This window comes from Notamacropus eugenii, chromosome 2, assembly GCF_028372415.1.
Source record: "Notamacropus eugenii isolate mMacEug1 chromosome 2, mMacEug1.pri_v2, whole genome shotgun sequence".
In the NCBI taxonomy this organism is placed as follows: domain Eukaryota; kingdom Metazoa; phylum Chordata; class Mammalia; order Diprotodontia; family Macropodidae; genus Notamacropus; species Notamacropus eugenii.
In genome coordinates this window covers 398,094,068-398,108,723 of record NC_092873.1, presented here as the reverse complement: position 1 = coordinate 398,108,723, position 14,656 = coordinate 398,094,068, and the positions used below count along the sequence as shown (strand labels likewise).

Sequence of the window (14,656 nt, the reverse complement as noted above, 5' to 3'; positions counted from 1 at the left end):
AACATGCCACTGAGCAGATTCAACAGCTAATTTAAATACACTGATGCAATCAAAAGAATTTTTTTTAACCAAACTGATTTCATCTGTGTAGGGAGCTCTGGGTTAGGAGTTTAACTTATCAATTCCAATCAGTGGGACTTAAGTCTTAGAAATGTGCTTTGGACACAGAAGAATACTGAGTGGGGGTCAGAGGTCACGTAGCCAACCTGAAGCAAAGGTAAGACTGGAACAAGAATCCTTTTGATTTGCAGGCCTGCCCTCTTTCTACTACTCCATGGAGACTCTCGAGATTAAAAGTATCAAAAGACACATTTGCTTATTCAAAGTTTTCGGTCCAACTGCTGCCAGAAGAGATCAATCATAAGTCTACACTTTTCTATCAAGCGTTTAGTGGGCAAGTAGGTAGCTCAGTGGATAAAGTGCTGGACCTGGGGTCAAGAAGATCTGAGTTCAGATTTGGCCTCAGATACTTACTAACTGTGTGACCCTGTGCAAGTCAGTTAATCCCCATTTGCCTTAATACACTGGAGAAGGAAATGGCAAACCACTTCATTATCTTTGCCACGTCAAAAAAATGCTACAGACAGTATGACCCATGGGGTCACAAAGAATCAGAAATAACTAAAGACCAAAAGACAATTATATTCTTTTTTAAAATTAATTTTATTTATTTTCAGTGTTCTACAATCACTACTATATAACTTAGATTTTTTTCCCCTTCCATCTCCCCACCTTCACCCTCCCTCCTCGAGATGGCATACAATTTTATATAGGTTCTACACATACATTCCTATTAAATATATTTTCACTATGATCATGCTGTGTAGAAGAATTAAAATGCTTGAGAGAAATCATGTGGCAAACCAAAACGTAATACCAAAGAAAATGATCTATTACATTCTGCGATTGAATTCCATAGTTCTTTCTCTGTATGTGGAAGGCACTTTGCCTTAAAAGACCATTGGGGATTTTTTTAAGTCCTTGCATTGCAATGAAGTTCCAAGTCTACCAGAAAAAAACTCTTGCACACTGTGGTCATTGCTATGTATAAAGTTCACCTGGTTCTGCTCCTTTAACTCATCATCAGATCATATAAGTCTTCCCAGGCCTCTCTGAAGTCTTCCTGTTCATCATTTCTTATAGCACAATAGTATTCCATTACATTCATATACCATAATTTATTCAGCCCATTCCCCAGTTGATGGACATCCCCTTAATTTCCAGTTTTTGACCACCACAAAGAGTGCTGCTATAAATATTTTTGTACATGTGGGACCTTTTCTCATTTTTATGGTCTCTTGGGAATACAGTCCTAGAAGCAACATTGCCGCATCAAAGAGTATGCATATTTTTGTAGCCCTTTGGGTATAGTTCCAAATTGCTATACAGAATGATTGGATCAGCTCACAGATCCACCAACAATGAATTAGTGTTCCAACTCTCCCACATCCTCTCCAACATTTATCATCTTCCTGTTCTGTCATATTTACCAATCTGATAGGTGTGATGTGGTACCCCAGAGTTGTTTTGATTTGCATCTCTCTAATTAATAGTGATTTAGAGCATTTTTTTCATATAACTATATATATCTTTAATTTCTTCCTCTTAAAACTGCCTGTTCATATCCTTTGACCATTTATCAACTGGGGAATGACTTGTATTTTTGTACATTTGACTCAGTTCCCTATATATTTTAGAAATGATACCTTTATCATAGACACTAGCTGCAAAAATTCTTTCCCAGTTTTCTGTATCCCTCTGATTCTTGGTTGCATTGAGTTTGGTTGTGCAAAAACTTTTCCGTTTAATGTAATCAAAATTATCCATCTTACACTTCATAATGCTTTCTATCTCTTCTTTAGTCAAAAATTTTTCCCTTTTCCATAAATCTGATAAATACACTATTCCTTGCTCCACCAATTTGTCCATAGTATCTATCTTTATACCTAGATTGTGTACCCATTTGGACTTTATTCTTGTGTATGGTGTCAGGTATTGTTCTATGCCTAGTTTTCACCACACTATTATCCAGTTTTCCCAGCAATTTTTGTCAAACAGTGAGTTCTTATCGAAAAAGCTGGGGTCCTTGGGTTTAAACAGTTATATTCTTGGAGCTCCTGCATGTCTTATATATTTAGGTTTCACAGCATGTCTTACAACCAGCATGTTACTAGAGGAAGAATATAGGTAACAAAGAAAAAAGACAACCAGTGGGTGGGAGAGGACCTTATTTTTCTTTTCCAAATATATATTTAACATTAAAATTTGTTTTAAAAAAAGATAATCACTTCTCCTCATCACCATTTCAATGGATTTATATCTTAAGAGAAGAGCTAATGTAGATTCAATCAGACATCTCTATAATTTAGGCATACTAATTAAGAACTCCAAATACAAATTTTCATTGAGTTAAAAAGTTGGAAATAACTTTTTCTCCAAAGAATTTTTAGTATACTTGTTCACAAGTAACAGTAATCTAGTTTCAAAAATAAATTACCTTTTCAATTTAAGGGCTCAAGAAATCAAGGATTTGTTCAACTCTTTGGTCTAGTAATAAATTCATTCTTGTTTCAGATGAGTTATATTTTGCCAGGCCTAGTGGCCTGTGGGCTACCCGAGTCTTCCCTTACCTCTATCGGAGGTCTTCGGTTGGCCAAACCGGATGCTCGTATGAGAGAAAGGACGTTCCAGAGTCGAACAAGGGTTGAGCTTTATTTCAGGGTCTAGTTACAAGTGCAGGGGAATTCTTCCTTAGGAGGGAGCGAAGAATCTCCCAAGGAGGCAAAGATCTTACAATAAGAGATTGGAAGTAGAAGTGTAAGTGGGGAGAGAGGGCGAGGGGAGAAAAGAAAGAGGGAAAGCGGAGCCTTGTGTCCTGTCCGCTCCGCGCCCCTCCGCCCAAGAGAACTTTCAGGCTTTCCTGATCCTACTTAAACTCTCCAGCAGCATATTTTGCATCTGAATACCGTGCTGTTAGATAACAATAGTGTGCCCAGATCCGGGACAATCTCGAGGGCGGGGAGAACTCTCTCCCATCACGTTTCTCACGGAAAGAGGCGGAAATACACGAGATAGCTCGGTTCACCTTGATTCCCAGTCGTTTCCTGGGGGGTCTCGTGAGAACTCTAAGATTTAGAAGTTCCCACCTTTACCCGCCCGAGACTGTCCACCTGGAATTGAGCTTCCATCCCCAGCAATATTTATTATACATTATTGTGAAGTCTTGTTTGATTATTCAAAGCCTCTGTCTCTGAGTAGAACCAAGAAAAACGTTTATTTTCACTATTGTTACTTAGGCACAGTGTTACCACTCCACTCAATACCTGCTGCTTTGCCTGGCTCCAACTCCACAGAATAAGATGCCTCATCACCATCCTGCTAACTCTAGCCTTCACCAATACAACCTCCCTTAGCCTCCTCTCCCCTCTGACTGGACAGTTAGAGGGTTTATTACCAAACTCCTTCCAATGTCTTCCTCAATAAAAGATCTAAATTGATGTTTTCAGCTCATTCCACTGTGTATTTGCTGCTCTGCTTGGTTTCCCTCCTCCCACTCATTCCTGCCTGTTTGCAATTGTCTCTCCCCACCCTCCAATCAGCTTGTAACTTCCTTGAGGTCAAGGACTATTTTCCTTTTTATTATATCTCTATCCATTTAGTATGGAGCTTGGCAGTTAGTAGGAGTTCTTAAATATTTATTGGATTGGATTTATAGGACTTATGCAGATGAGCAGCATTACTCTACTATCTCAATTACTCAATTGTGGGAGGCACTGAATTCTTTTTTTTTTTTAATTAATTTATTTGGTTTCAGTTTTGAAGCACTGAATTCTTTAGTCTCTTTCTCATAAATGGAAATGACTGGATATCAAGTTCTAGAAGAAAGAGGTAAGGTAACTAGGATGGTGAAAATACTCAAATTTTTGTCATACAAGAACTCATTGGAAGAACTGCAAAAGTTTAGTCTGCAGAAGAGAAGAGCATTAGTGGGCGCCTCAATATTTTTGAAGATTTGTTCTATGAAGATGACTTAGACATGAAATCACAAAGGCAAAGACATTAGCGAAGTATAAATAGATCAGACTAAAATGGAAAATTTGAATTGAAGGAAAGTGGAGTATAAGGGTAGAAACATCCTTGGAACAAGACAATGCATATCCTCTGTTGCCAGACTAAGGCATTTGTACTTCAGGTGATGAGAAGACATTGATATCCATAGAAAGGTAATAGAGAATAACATTCATCACACAAACAGTTATTAAGCTTCTAGGTTGTGCAATGAAATGAGTTACGTACAAAGAAAGTTATAGATATCTAACGAGCTAATCACCTTTACCTATTTCTTCTCCATTGTTCTCCAGTCTTGTACGACATCCTGCAAAATCTTTCTTCACAATATCTATAACATCTATCCCTTCTATTTCAGTCTCACTGCTACTACAATTTACTACCTCATGCTTGAATAATTCCAGAAGTCTCTTAATTGACGTCTGCAGTCAAATTTCCATCTTCAATCATCCTGATGATTTTCTTTACTTAGACCTTTACCAGATTTTAAGTTCCTTCAGGGAAGAAACTGCAAGTACTAGTGTTGTCCTTGCTCATTGTTCTTCTCCTCCTCCTCCTCTTCCTCCTATTTTTCTGTTTCTCTCTTTTTTTCTAATACAGATTTATCTCTTTATATCTGAATATATAATCTCTATACATTAACTGTGTCACCTATATATTTAGATACGCATCTATATATTGCTCTGCCTAGATCCTTCCTCCCTTTTTCCTCCCCTACTTCCTTTCTTCCTTGTTTCCTTTCTATTCCTTTCTGAAAGCAAGCATTCCCTTCCTTTCCATTCCCTTCCTTTTACCTCACATTCTGAAAATTGGCAAAGGTGACAAAAAGTGGAGGCAGTCCATATTGGATAGACTCTGAGTAGTCAGGCATACAGAACAGGGGAACAATACATACATACTAAGAAATAATGTATATATGTATATATATATATGTATACACACACACACATATATATATGTATATATTAAAGAAGCATAATTTTTTTTTTTATGTTTAAGGAGAGAGCACTAACAATGGATAGAGGTAGGGGGTTGAGGAGATAAGTCTTGATACAAGCCAGGAATTCCAAGAGCCAAAATCACAAGATCATTTTGAAAGTAATACATAAATAATTAATTATTTTGAAAATAATATTTAAATTCACACTTTCGCTTTTGGGATATTTTCGTTTTTGTTTTTTTAACTTCTTGATTAATCTCTTGGTCACTTTCGCTGAATTAAAAATGTGTTATGGAAAATAGCTCTTTTATTTTTTTCCCCTGCACCATCAAGCAGTCACTCATACTTAAAATCCTGGTGCTACCTGTGGGCCTGTGACACTTTGTATGTCTAGACTAACTTTTACGTTCTAAGATGGTCAAGGGGGTAGATCCTCAAACCTCTAAAGCCTCTATGTATGGGTTAAAATAGAGGCTAGCAAGCAAGAAGTTACCACCACTGATTCTCTTTTTGATCCCCAGAACTGCTTCCATTTCTCACCAGCCCGGCACAGAGTGATGAAAACCAACACAAAAGTTCTGCTGTGATATTTTAAAAGTTCAAGATATATAGTTTCTAGGTAATTAGCTATTTTATTAATAATACTGGCATATTACCAATAGAATGGGTCAGTGACATTCTCAGATGCCAAAGATAAATCATGGTAGTGGGCTCACAGTTTATATGGCCTTGGAAGAATGGATGTTCCTGAGGGTGGCAATCAACCCTGATGGGTTAACAATTAATAAAAGAATATTATAATAAGAGGTGGGCTTATTCCAATGAGGATCTTAATCTACATGAAACTGAGCAACTAAATCTTTGTCAAAGAGATTTATCAATTTCCATATCACCCTTCTGACAAAAGGAAGAACCCACATTTTCCCAGACCTAAGTAAACACAATCAGCAGGAATCTACTCATTCACCCAAACTTAGTTTCTTTACTATCTTTGATTAGATCTTAGATTTGCGGGCTGAGTAAATCTTTGTGCAAGATTTCCCATGCTCGCTGATTTCTGGATGAGGAAATAGAAAGGAGGGGTGGGAATGCAATAGTTAGTTATTAAATACAAAAGAGAAATAATCATTTCTCTCTCTGGGGTACAGAGAATTTATGAATGGCTACAATGAGAAATACAAACACATATGTACATGTGTGCATGCATACGTGTGCACACACACACATACTCCATGAATGGTTATCAAACAAGACAAGGTGACAACTCTTTTTAAGTTTGACCCCATCAGTAGCTTGCTTTTAATAAAGACACTTAGAATCTTCCATAAGAAAACTGTTAAGAAGAACCAGCAGAGTCCCCTAATTCTCACAAGTTCTCATAGCACTGGATATGTTAGGCAGCTTCTGCAGTGTAGCCTCAACTAATTAATTTCAAATGTAAAGTTCCTGTCTGCAATGCCTATGTGATTTCAGTTGCTGGATAGCTCCTCATTTCCTGATCAGCTTATAGTCTATTTTACCTGCCTAATTCTCCCTATTCTTCTGCTAGAAAACTTGTACAGCCATCTACTGTCTAATGTATAAAGTTCAACTCTTGTAGCATGTCATTCAAGAATCTCTACAGACTAGCACTTCTTACTTTTGAAGTCATATCTCAGTAATGCACATTTCGAGATATGAACTGTACTTGAGAATCAGCATACAGCTTGAGAGAGCAACAAAGAAGGACACTTATGTGGCTGCCAGCTCATACCTCTGGAGAGCTTCCTTTTGTTGAATTGCAACATACTCACCACCTGCCTCCCTGTAATGCAAAGAGGAATGTGGTGCCATTGACCAAGAGGGAACATGGGAAGTCACTTATCTGGATGAATGCCCAAATATATCCACCCCAACAAACTATGTTCATCTATTGTTGAGGGCAGACGTCACAAAACAGATGATACAAGAAGTTTATCAAGAGACCTGATAATGTATTTATTTTAATATTTAATTTTTTTTCCAAACAATGAAGTTGTAAATGTTTGTTGTACCCTTAGAAAATCATGTCCCATTCTTACTAAACTTGCAATTATTTTATTTCTTACATGCAAATGCATAGTAAACTCTAGAATTTATTTCCTTACATAAGGAGTATGGGGTATGGAAAGCTTTAACAAAAGCCAAGGAGTTCATTGGTAAAAAGTGATTGGAAAACCTTAACTTTTGAGAAAGCAATGCGAGCATATAACAGAGCCATCTTTTCATTCTGTGAATATCAAAAAAACAAATGAGAAGTGACAGAGAGAGGAGGCAGAAAGGATTCTGGTTGCAGCTCAGCTGCAGTGGTAAACAGATCTGACTGTCACTGTGGGTATCAAGATGCTCTGATGTTGATCTTCCTAGAAAGGCAGTCAGGAAAGTAACTGGTTCTTAGGAATCTATAACCAATTTGCCACATCCAGATTGAACAAAAACTACTTACCTGGGAGTTACAGCATGGAGGATATATAGTCAGAAGAGCTAGGGTTAAATTCTGGCACTGATTCTTGTATTTGTGTAAACCTGGATAAAATGCAGTCTCTCTGCATCATTCTTCTCATCTATAAAATAAGAGAATTGGGCCACTGTAGTTCAATTCTAAAATTGCTTCCCACTCCTAAATCCTATGACTTAAGATCTTAGTGTCCAGATCAATGGAATCTGGGGACTGAACACATGGGATCCAAACAAGTTCAGAAAATAATGTAGATCCATTGATACCCTTAGAACTATCCATTCTGAGTTATGCAAAGTAAATAGAAGCCTTGACTATGTGGAAATTAGATGTAATGTCTCTATTTGCCTTTCGTGACATCAAATCGAATTTCACAATGTCTGAATTTTCATAATTATCTTCACTTCATTGTTGTTATTTTGAAATACATTTAGGGTAAGAACTGTCATGGAATAGCAGAGAGAATGCTGCAGTTAGGAAGTCTTGTATCAAAACTCATTGACAGGTAACACTATATCATACCACACTGATGAAATCACAAGTGCTTCAAACAGACGCATGATTAGGGTAGGAGATCCTTACCAATAGATCTCTCTCAGAGTATGTTGGTATTTTTTGAATGGCTCTAAATTTTATTTCATTTGCCTGAGTTTGAGCAGGATCAGTCTTACCATTCACATATCTTTGTTTGCAAACATAGATTACTAAATGGTACCCAATTCACACCTATTAATTTTTTGAAGTGTGTTTAATTGATTTTTTTCACTTCTCACCAGTTGCTTTGGAATTAAAAAGATGTACCCTACACTTATCTCAATTAGGCCTCATTAACTTTGTTTGTGGCCCTTTTCACTAATGAATTCTTATTTAAACCAAAATCCAAAGAATTAGCCCTTTAGCTCAGTGCCATTAGTGAATAAAATTGAGTAGACTCTCAATTCTTTACTTCATATTATTAATGAAAAGCCATATGGCTATGGTCCTGGGAGGTGATAGTTGTGGAACACCACTTGTTCCATGCTATGAGTATTAATGATTAAAAACCATTTGTTGCTTTCTAGAGGGTGACAAGGTATAATTCAGAATGTTGGGAGAATTCCCTAAATTGGGTAACTTAGTGTGTCCTGGGACTTTTATGATAAAGTTGCTGATTGCAAACAGAGAATAAATGCTTTGTTATCCAGCTCTTGTCTAGCTAGTGTGAGCTGTTCAGTTAAAAAAAGAAAAACCAATCATATTTTTCCTTACTGTAAAGTGTATTGAATATAGACATGAATGATGACCACTTTCTGCCCTAATAAGAGGAATCTAGTTTTAGAAAGTATTACTTTCTATCTCTCCAGATTTCTGAAGAACAGGCTACCATTAGGGGGTTTTTCAACAATGATTTTGCTGTTAGTATTTGATGGTTCTGAAGGTCACTGTCGAGTAAGACTCCTTTCCCTGGGCATTCTCCAAGAGAAGTCATCAATGACAGGTCTCCAATCTAGCTTCCAAAGTCTCATGACAAGAGAGGCAATAGATCAATGAACAATGCAAGTAAACAGAGCTTTTTAATCTCTTAAATTTAGAAGTGATAATTTTCTAAAGCATTAAGAAAAAATTAAGGGAGCCTCATTCTCCCTAGAGACTATATATAGCACCATCCAGTTCATGTGTATGACAGAATGATTGCATATCAATTGAAATGATAATTTTCCATAATGTTCTCAAGAGTTTTCATTGTATAGAAAATTGATCTCTTCCCATTCTCCACAAACTCTATTTTTAACAGGGAGAGAAGTGTAAGCATCATCCTATCTTGTAACCACCACATATTTCAGTTGTAAGAAGTTACCCTAAGATATATTTTACGAGAATTCTTTGCTTTATAAATAGTGTTGATTATTCTGTCACTCATGATTTAACTGCTCCAAATTGAGAGGTTGGAGATTTAATGGTTATTTGCATTATGTCTGTGATACTGAGATATTCCTAATGAAAAGACCATGTTTTCATGGAATTCAAAGATAAGCAATAAATATGCATCCAACAAAAGCAAATCACCCTTTAAGTGGGAGTAAAAAGCTGAACAGAAAATTCATTCATTTTTGTCCTCACCAAAAACTAACCATTTTGAAGAATAAAATAAGAGGTTGGATACAAAAGTTGGAGCTACACACAGCTGGGAAAATCCAGATGTTCCTTGCATTCAACAATTCACTTGAACAAACACCAATAAGCACCTGCTCTAGGCAAGACAAAACAGATGAGGACATAAAGTTAAAAAATAAACTGTTCCTTTCTTCAAAGGAAAAACATATGCACCAATAAGAAAATATGAGATAATTTTAAGAGGGAGAACAAACACTTAGAACTTGGTGTAGAAAAGGCTTCCTGTGGGAGGTGGTACTTAAGCTGAGTCATGAAAGAAGCCAAGGATTCAAATAGATGGAGGTGGGGAGAGAGTGCATTTCAGGCATGGAGAACAGCCTGCAGAAGTGTGGGAGAGAGAAGGCCAAGTTTGGGGAAGAGTACAAGTAGGCTAGATTGACTGAAAGAGTACATGAAGAGGAATAATGTGAAATAGATCTTATTTCTTCTGACATAGAATGTCATTTGCAAAAACCATCCTAATCCTTTCTTATACCTTTATTAAGAATGCCCTCAAAATGCAAAAAAAGATTATTTTCCTTTTTTTTTTTTTTTTTTTTTGCAAATATAGGAAAGTAAGCTTATATAGGTGGGCATTAATTATCTCTGTCAACTGCTCAGTAACAATAAAATTTAGGATATTTCCGAAGCCTTTGTTTGATTATTAATAACAATAACCATTCACATTTATATCATGTTTTAGAGTTTGCAAAATGTTTTATATATGTGTGTGGGATGGCGAGACCCCTACTCATCAGAGGTATCTCAAAGTATAAACAAAAAATCCTTTATTCGGTTCTTGCAAGAACCAGACTTCACCCTCCTCCAAGCAGATTGGAAGAGGGCAAGCATTTTACAGAAACAGATGCAAGGTTATATAGAAGAAAACCACAAAATCTCCCTTACCCTTTTGGTCAAGAGCCTTAGTGAGCAGTCTTTATTTTCAGAAATAAGGAAATGGGAGTTAGGGAAACTGGGGAGAGGGGTGACAGATGGTTTCACAACTTCAAGTTTCCCCATATCTTATGATTTTGATAAACTGAAATGCAGGCCTTATGTCTGCTTTAGTTTAGACTTAGGTCCCTGAGAAGTCTTCACTGACTTATCACATTCATATGTTATCTTATCTGAGTCTCAAAGCAACCCTGCAAGGTAGTTTTTATTATTTTCCCCATTTTATAGATGTGAAAAGTGGAAACAAAGAAGTCTGGCTTGCTCAGTCACATAGCTAGGTAAGTATCTGCAGTAGGATTTGAACTTGGCTCCAGGTCTAACACTCTATACCACCTAGGAGCCTTAGCAGAACCCACTACTTTTACAGATATTTTGAGAATAGATTTCTGCATGATCTGACAATTGTGTTTTCTACAGCACTGGCACCCTCAGTATATAGTTGATCTAATCTAACTCCTCTTCCTATCCTTGTTTTCTCTAGGATAGTTCTTACTCCATCAGTCAGTCAACTAGCATTATTAACCACTTACTATGTTTCATGCACTGTGCTAACTGCTAAGGATACAAAGAAAGGCAAAAGATTGTATCTGCTCTTAAAGAGATTACAGTCTAATGAGCAAGACAACAAGCCAACAGCTATGTACTTCCTCACAAAAGATAACAACCTCTTAAAGCAAAAAGGCACAGATAGCTACAAATAGTATATATACCCAATCCTGGAGATTTGGAATGTTTTTGTTCTGTAGGAGATGGACCTAAACAAATATTATTAGGAGTTGGAAAGATAGATAGTGGCTTAACATAGGCAATGATTGTAAATTAAATTGTGAATCTCACTGTTAATGAGATTCTGTCTGAAAAAATCAGTAAACGGAAGGCTGTAGATGGCTCAGTAACAAAATGATTCCATTATTTTGAAAACTGAAGCTCTGCCGCCTAGATTTATACAGGAACAGAAAATATCATCACTGTCCTTAAAATATCATGACATGTAGAATAAGACAGAGAAGAAAGCATAGGATGGGGGGGAAAGTGGACAGACACACTAGTTTGGAGACAAAGAGCCTGAGTTCAAATCCTGTCTCTGTAATGTTCTACCTGGGTGGTCAAAGGCACAGAGGTAGTCAAGGTCAGAGGTAGGAGCCGAACCCTAATTATGTAACATATGAAACCCTGTACTATGAAACCATGAATCTTATCTAATGTAAGTGAATTCTGATCTGACATGAGAAGTCGCTATTTTCTTCCCATGGTAAAAATTGACCCTCACCATTGTTGTTCTTTCAATATAATTCCATTGTTTCTTTAGAAACAAAAGTGCAGGGGAACTAATGTTTATTTAAACTGAGTACAAAATTGGGTTGTAATTCAGGGATTTCTCATGAGCAAGAGACTTCTCCTCCCATGGTCAAGCAAGATGAGTTAAAATTCCATTCTCATAAGGACATTTAAAATGGATGGTCAAAACGATATTAAAAAATGAAAGTCAAAATAAGCATAATACTGATTTCACTTCTTTAAAACTTCTTTCAGAAGTCAGTCATAAAGAAGATATATTCATTCCTTAACTAATATATCTAATTTACCTATGGTTTGCGGGGAGGCAAGAGAAGTTGATCCTACAATTGATTTTATTAGTTTATTATTTAGAGTGAATTCTTATTTCTACCATATTCTTACTTATATTAACCAAGCACCTCATCATTAGTTCATTTTTCCCCATCCAAATTTTTTTTCTATCAAATTTCTATTTTAAATATTTGAGAAATTTTATTTTATTTTATCCCCATTAAAAAAAAGTTATTTTTCAGTGAGATGCTGCTCTCCCTCTGTCCTTGAACTTCCATCCCAGGGAGACAAAAAATAGATCCCATCGCACTACCAAAAGTGGTATTAATCATTTGGGACATGAACATTCCTCATGATGCTCACCTTCATTCAATGAACTGTGGCATACTCCTATACAAAGAGCTGTCATAACATAAATATCTGCAATCAGCCCTTTGCATCCAGAAGGGGGGTAGGGTGGCTTTTTCGCTTAGGCCTAATATATTGTATGAGGTCAAGAAGATATTAAAAGTGATTTCACTTCCATTCATCCTGGTAAGTGTGGCAAAATGAAATGTGACAGGACTAATAAAGGCAAAGGATAAAATGCAATCACACTCAGCGAGGTCGACAAACCTCATCTGTATTTCTTTTTGACAGAGAACTGAAAATAACAGGTTGTATTGTTTCTCTAACAAGGTAGAACAGTAATTAAATGGATCCCTCCTGGTTTGCATTCAGTTTGTCAACGCTAAAATGAATTTCTTTTATGAATTTATTTTATGTGAGTGACCCATCTTAACACCTTAGGGCAGCGGAGTGTATACTGTAACTAGAGCAGTAGGCCTAGAATCTAAGAGATCTGATTTCAAATTTGCCCTCACATCCTTTCTAGCTGTGTGACCCTGGGCAATTCACTTTAGTTTCTATTTGCCTCAGTGTCTTCAACTGCAAAATGGGTATAATACCAGCACCTACCTACCTCAAAGGGTTGTTGTGAGAAAAATAATAAAAATAGCAGCTAGCATTTATATAACATCAACTAAGAATTTATTTATTTAGCACCTTCAGGCAATGAGCTATGTAGTTTATAATTTGTATTTAATTTGGCCCTCACAAACATCTTTGGAAATAGGTGCTTTTATTACCTCTATTTTACAATCAAGAAAACTAAGGTAGTTTACTTAACATTAAGTAAATGTTAAGTAACTTGCCCAAGATCACACAGCTAGAAAGTATCAGAGGCTGGATTTAATGATTCCATTATAAGCTGTGGCCACAAGGCATTAGGTAGATATAGTCTGGCACCCACATGACAAGTACATGCAGAAACAGATAAAATCATCACTCTGTAGACCATGGTCTTGATTAGCTGGAATGCCTGGGGAATGCAAAATGCTGATTAAATTGGACTTTCCAGTTAGTTAAGGATCTCACTTGCTCCAAATGTTTTGAGGAAAGCTTTATGAAACATATCTTCTCTTAGTGACATTCTTGACTTAGTAAAACAATCATTCTATCCCCTTGTCATCAACTTTGACCTAGAAATTATATCAAGAAGTCAGTGTAGTTCTCATTAGTATGTGAAAAGAGGGGAGAGAGGGGAGAAGAATGAAAGCCACAATAAACTAATAGGGGAGAGGGTAAGGAAGAATTTGGAGGGTTCTAAAAAAGGCAGGATAAAAGTCAAGTGATTTCAAAAAAGATCACTGAATACATAACTAATTCTCTTTAAGACCAAGATTCATTTATAGCAAGCACTTTAATTTTGCATAATAATCAAAACCGAAGGGTATTCTAAATAATCTAAAATATGTATTATAGCAAGAAATTGGCATTACATAGACATTTCGATTCTTGGGAGTTATGGTTCATACTAGCCATTGTCATTCAGCTAGTTTCCAGTTAAGAAAGTCTTAAGAAGATAGGATATACAAAAGGAGCCACTTCTGTCACTGGGTAGAAAACACATCCTTTACCTTTCATATATGTGTATATGTGTGTGTGTGTGTGTGTGTGTGTGTGTGTGTGTGTGTGTGTGTGTGTGTGTGTGTGTTTCCTTGAAAGATTAGGATAAGGTTTTGTAGACTTTAAAAATGCTTGGTCTTAAGAGACATATCCTACTTTTAAAAAAGCCAGAGACCCTAACCAATAGATTAGGCTTGATGAAAACATCTCAAAATCTTATCTGGTAAATTTCAAATCTGCAAATCTGCTAATTGCCAACATACTTTATCCCAGTATGGTTTACAAATTCACAGAATCTTCCCACACTTATCAAAAAAAATGGACAATGTTGATACTAAATGGTTTACTATACATCCCTCCTTTTACTGGTAAATTTCTTTATTTTTAAATTTTTTTATTAATATTATTTATTTTCAGTGTTCTACAATCACTACCATATAACTTAGATTTTTTTTTTACCCCTACCTCCCCACCCCCTCCCCAAGATGGCATACAATTTTATATAGGATCTACACATGCATTCCTATTAAATACATTTTCACTATAGTCATGCTGTGTAGAAGAATTAT

At 36.3% G+C, this 14,656-nt stretch overlaps 1 long non-coding RNA gene across 1 annotated transcript in view; it reads right to left on the bottom strand.

Moving 5' to 3' along the window:
* Positions 1-5,101: 5,101 nt before the first annotated feature.
* LOC140522432 (uncharacterized) overlaps positions 5,102-14,656 on the bottom strand; it is a 371,870-nt gene continuing 362,315 nt past the window's right edge. The window contains exon 4 of the long non-coding RNA XR_011973335.1: positions 5,102-7,590. This is a non-coding gene — a long non-coding RNA (uncharacterized lncRNA). The remainder of the gene's footprint in view (positions 7,591-14,656) is intronic.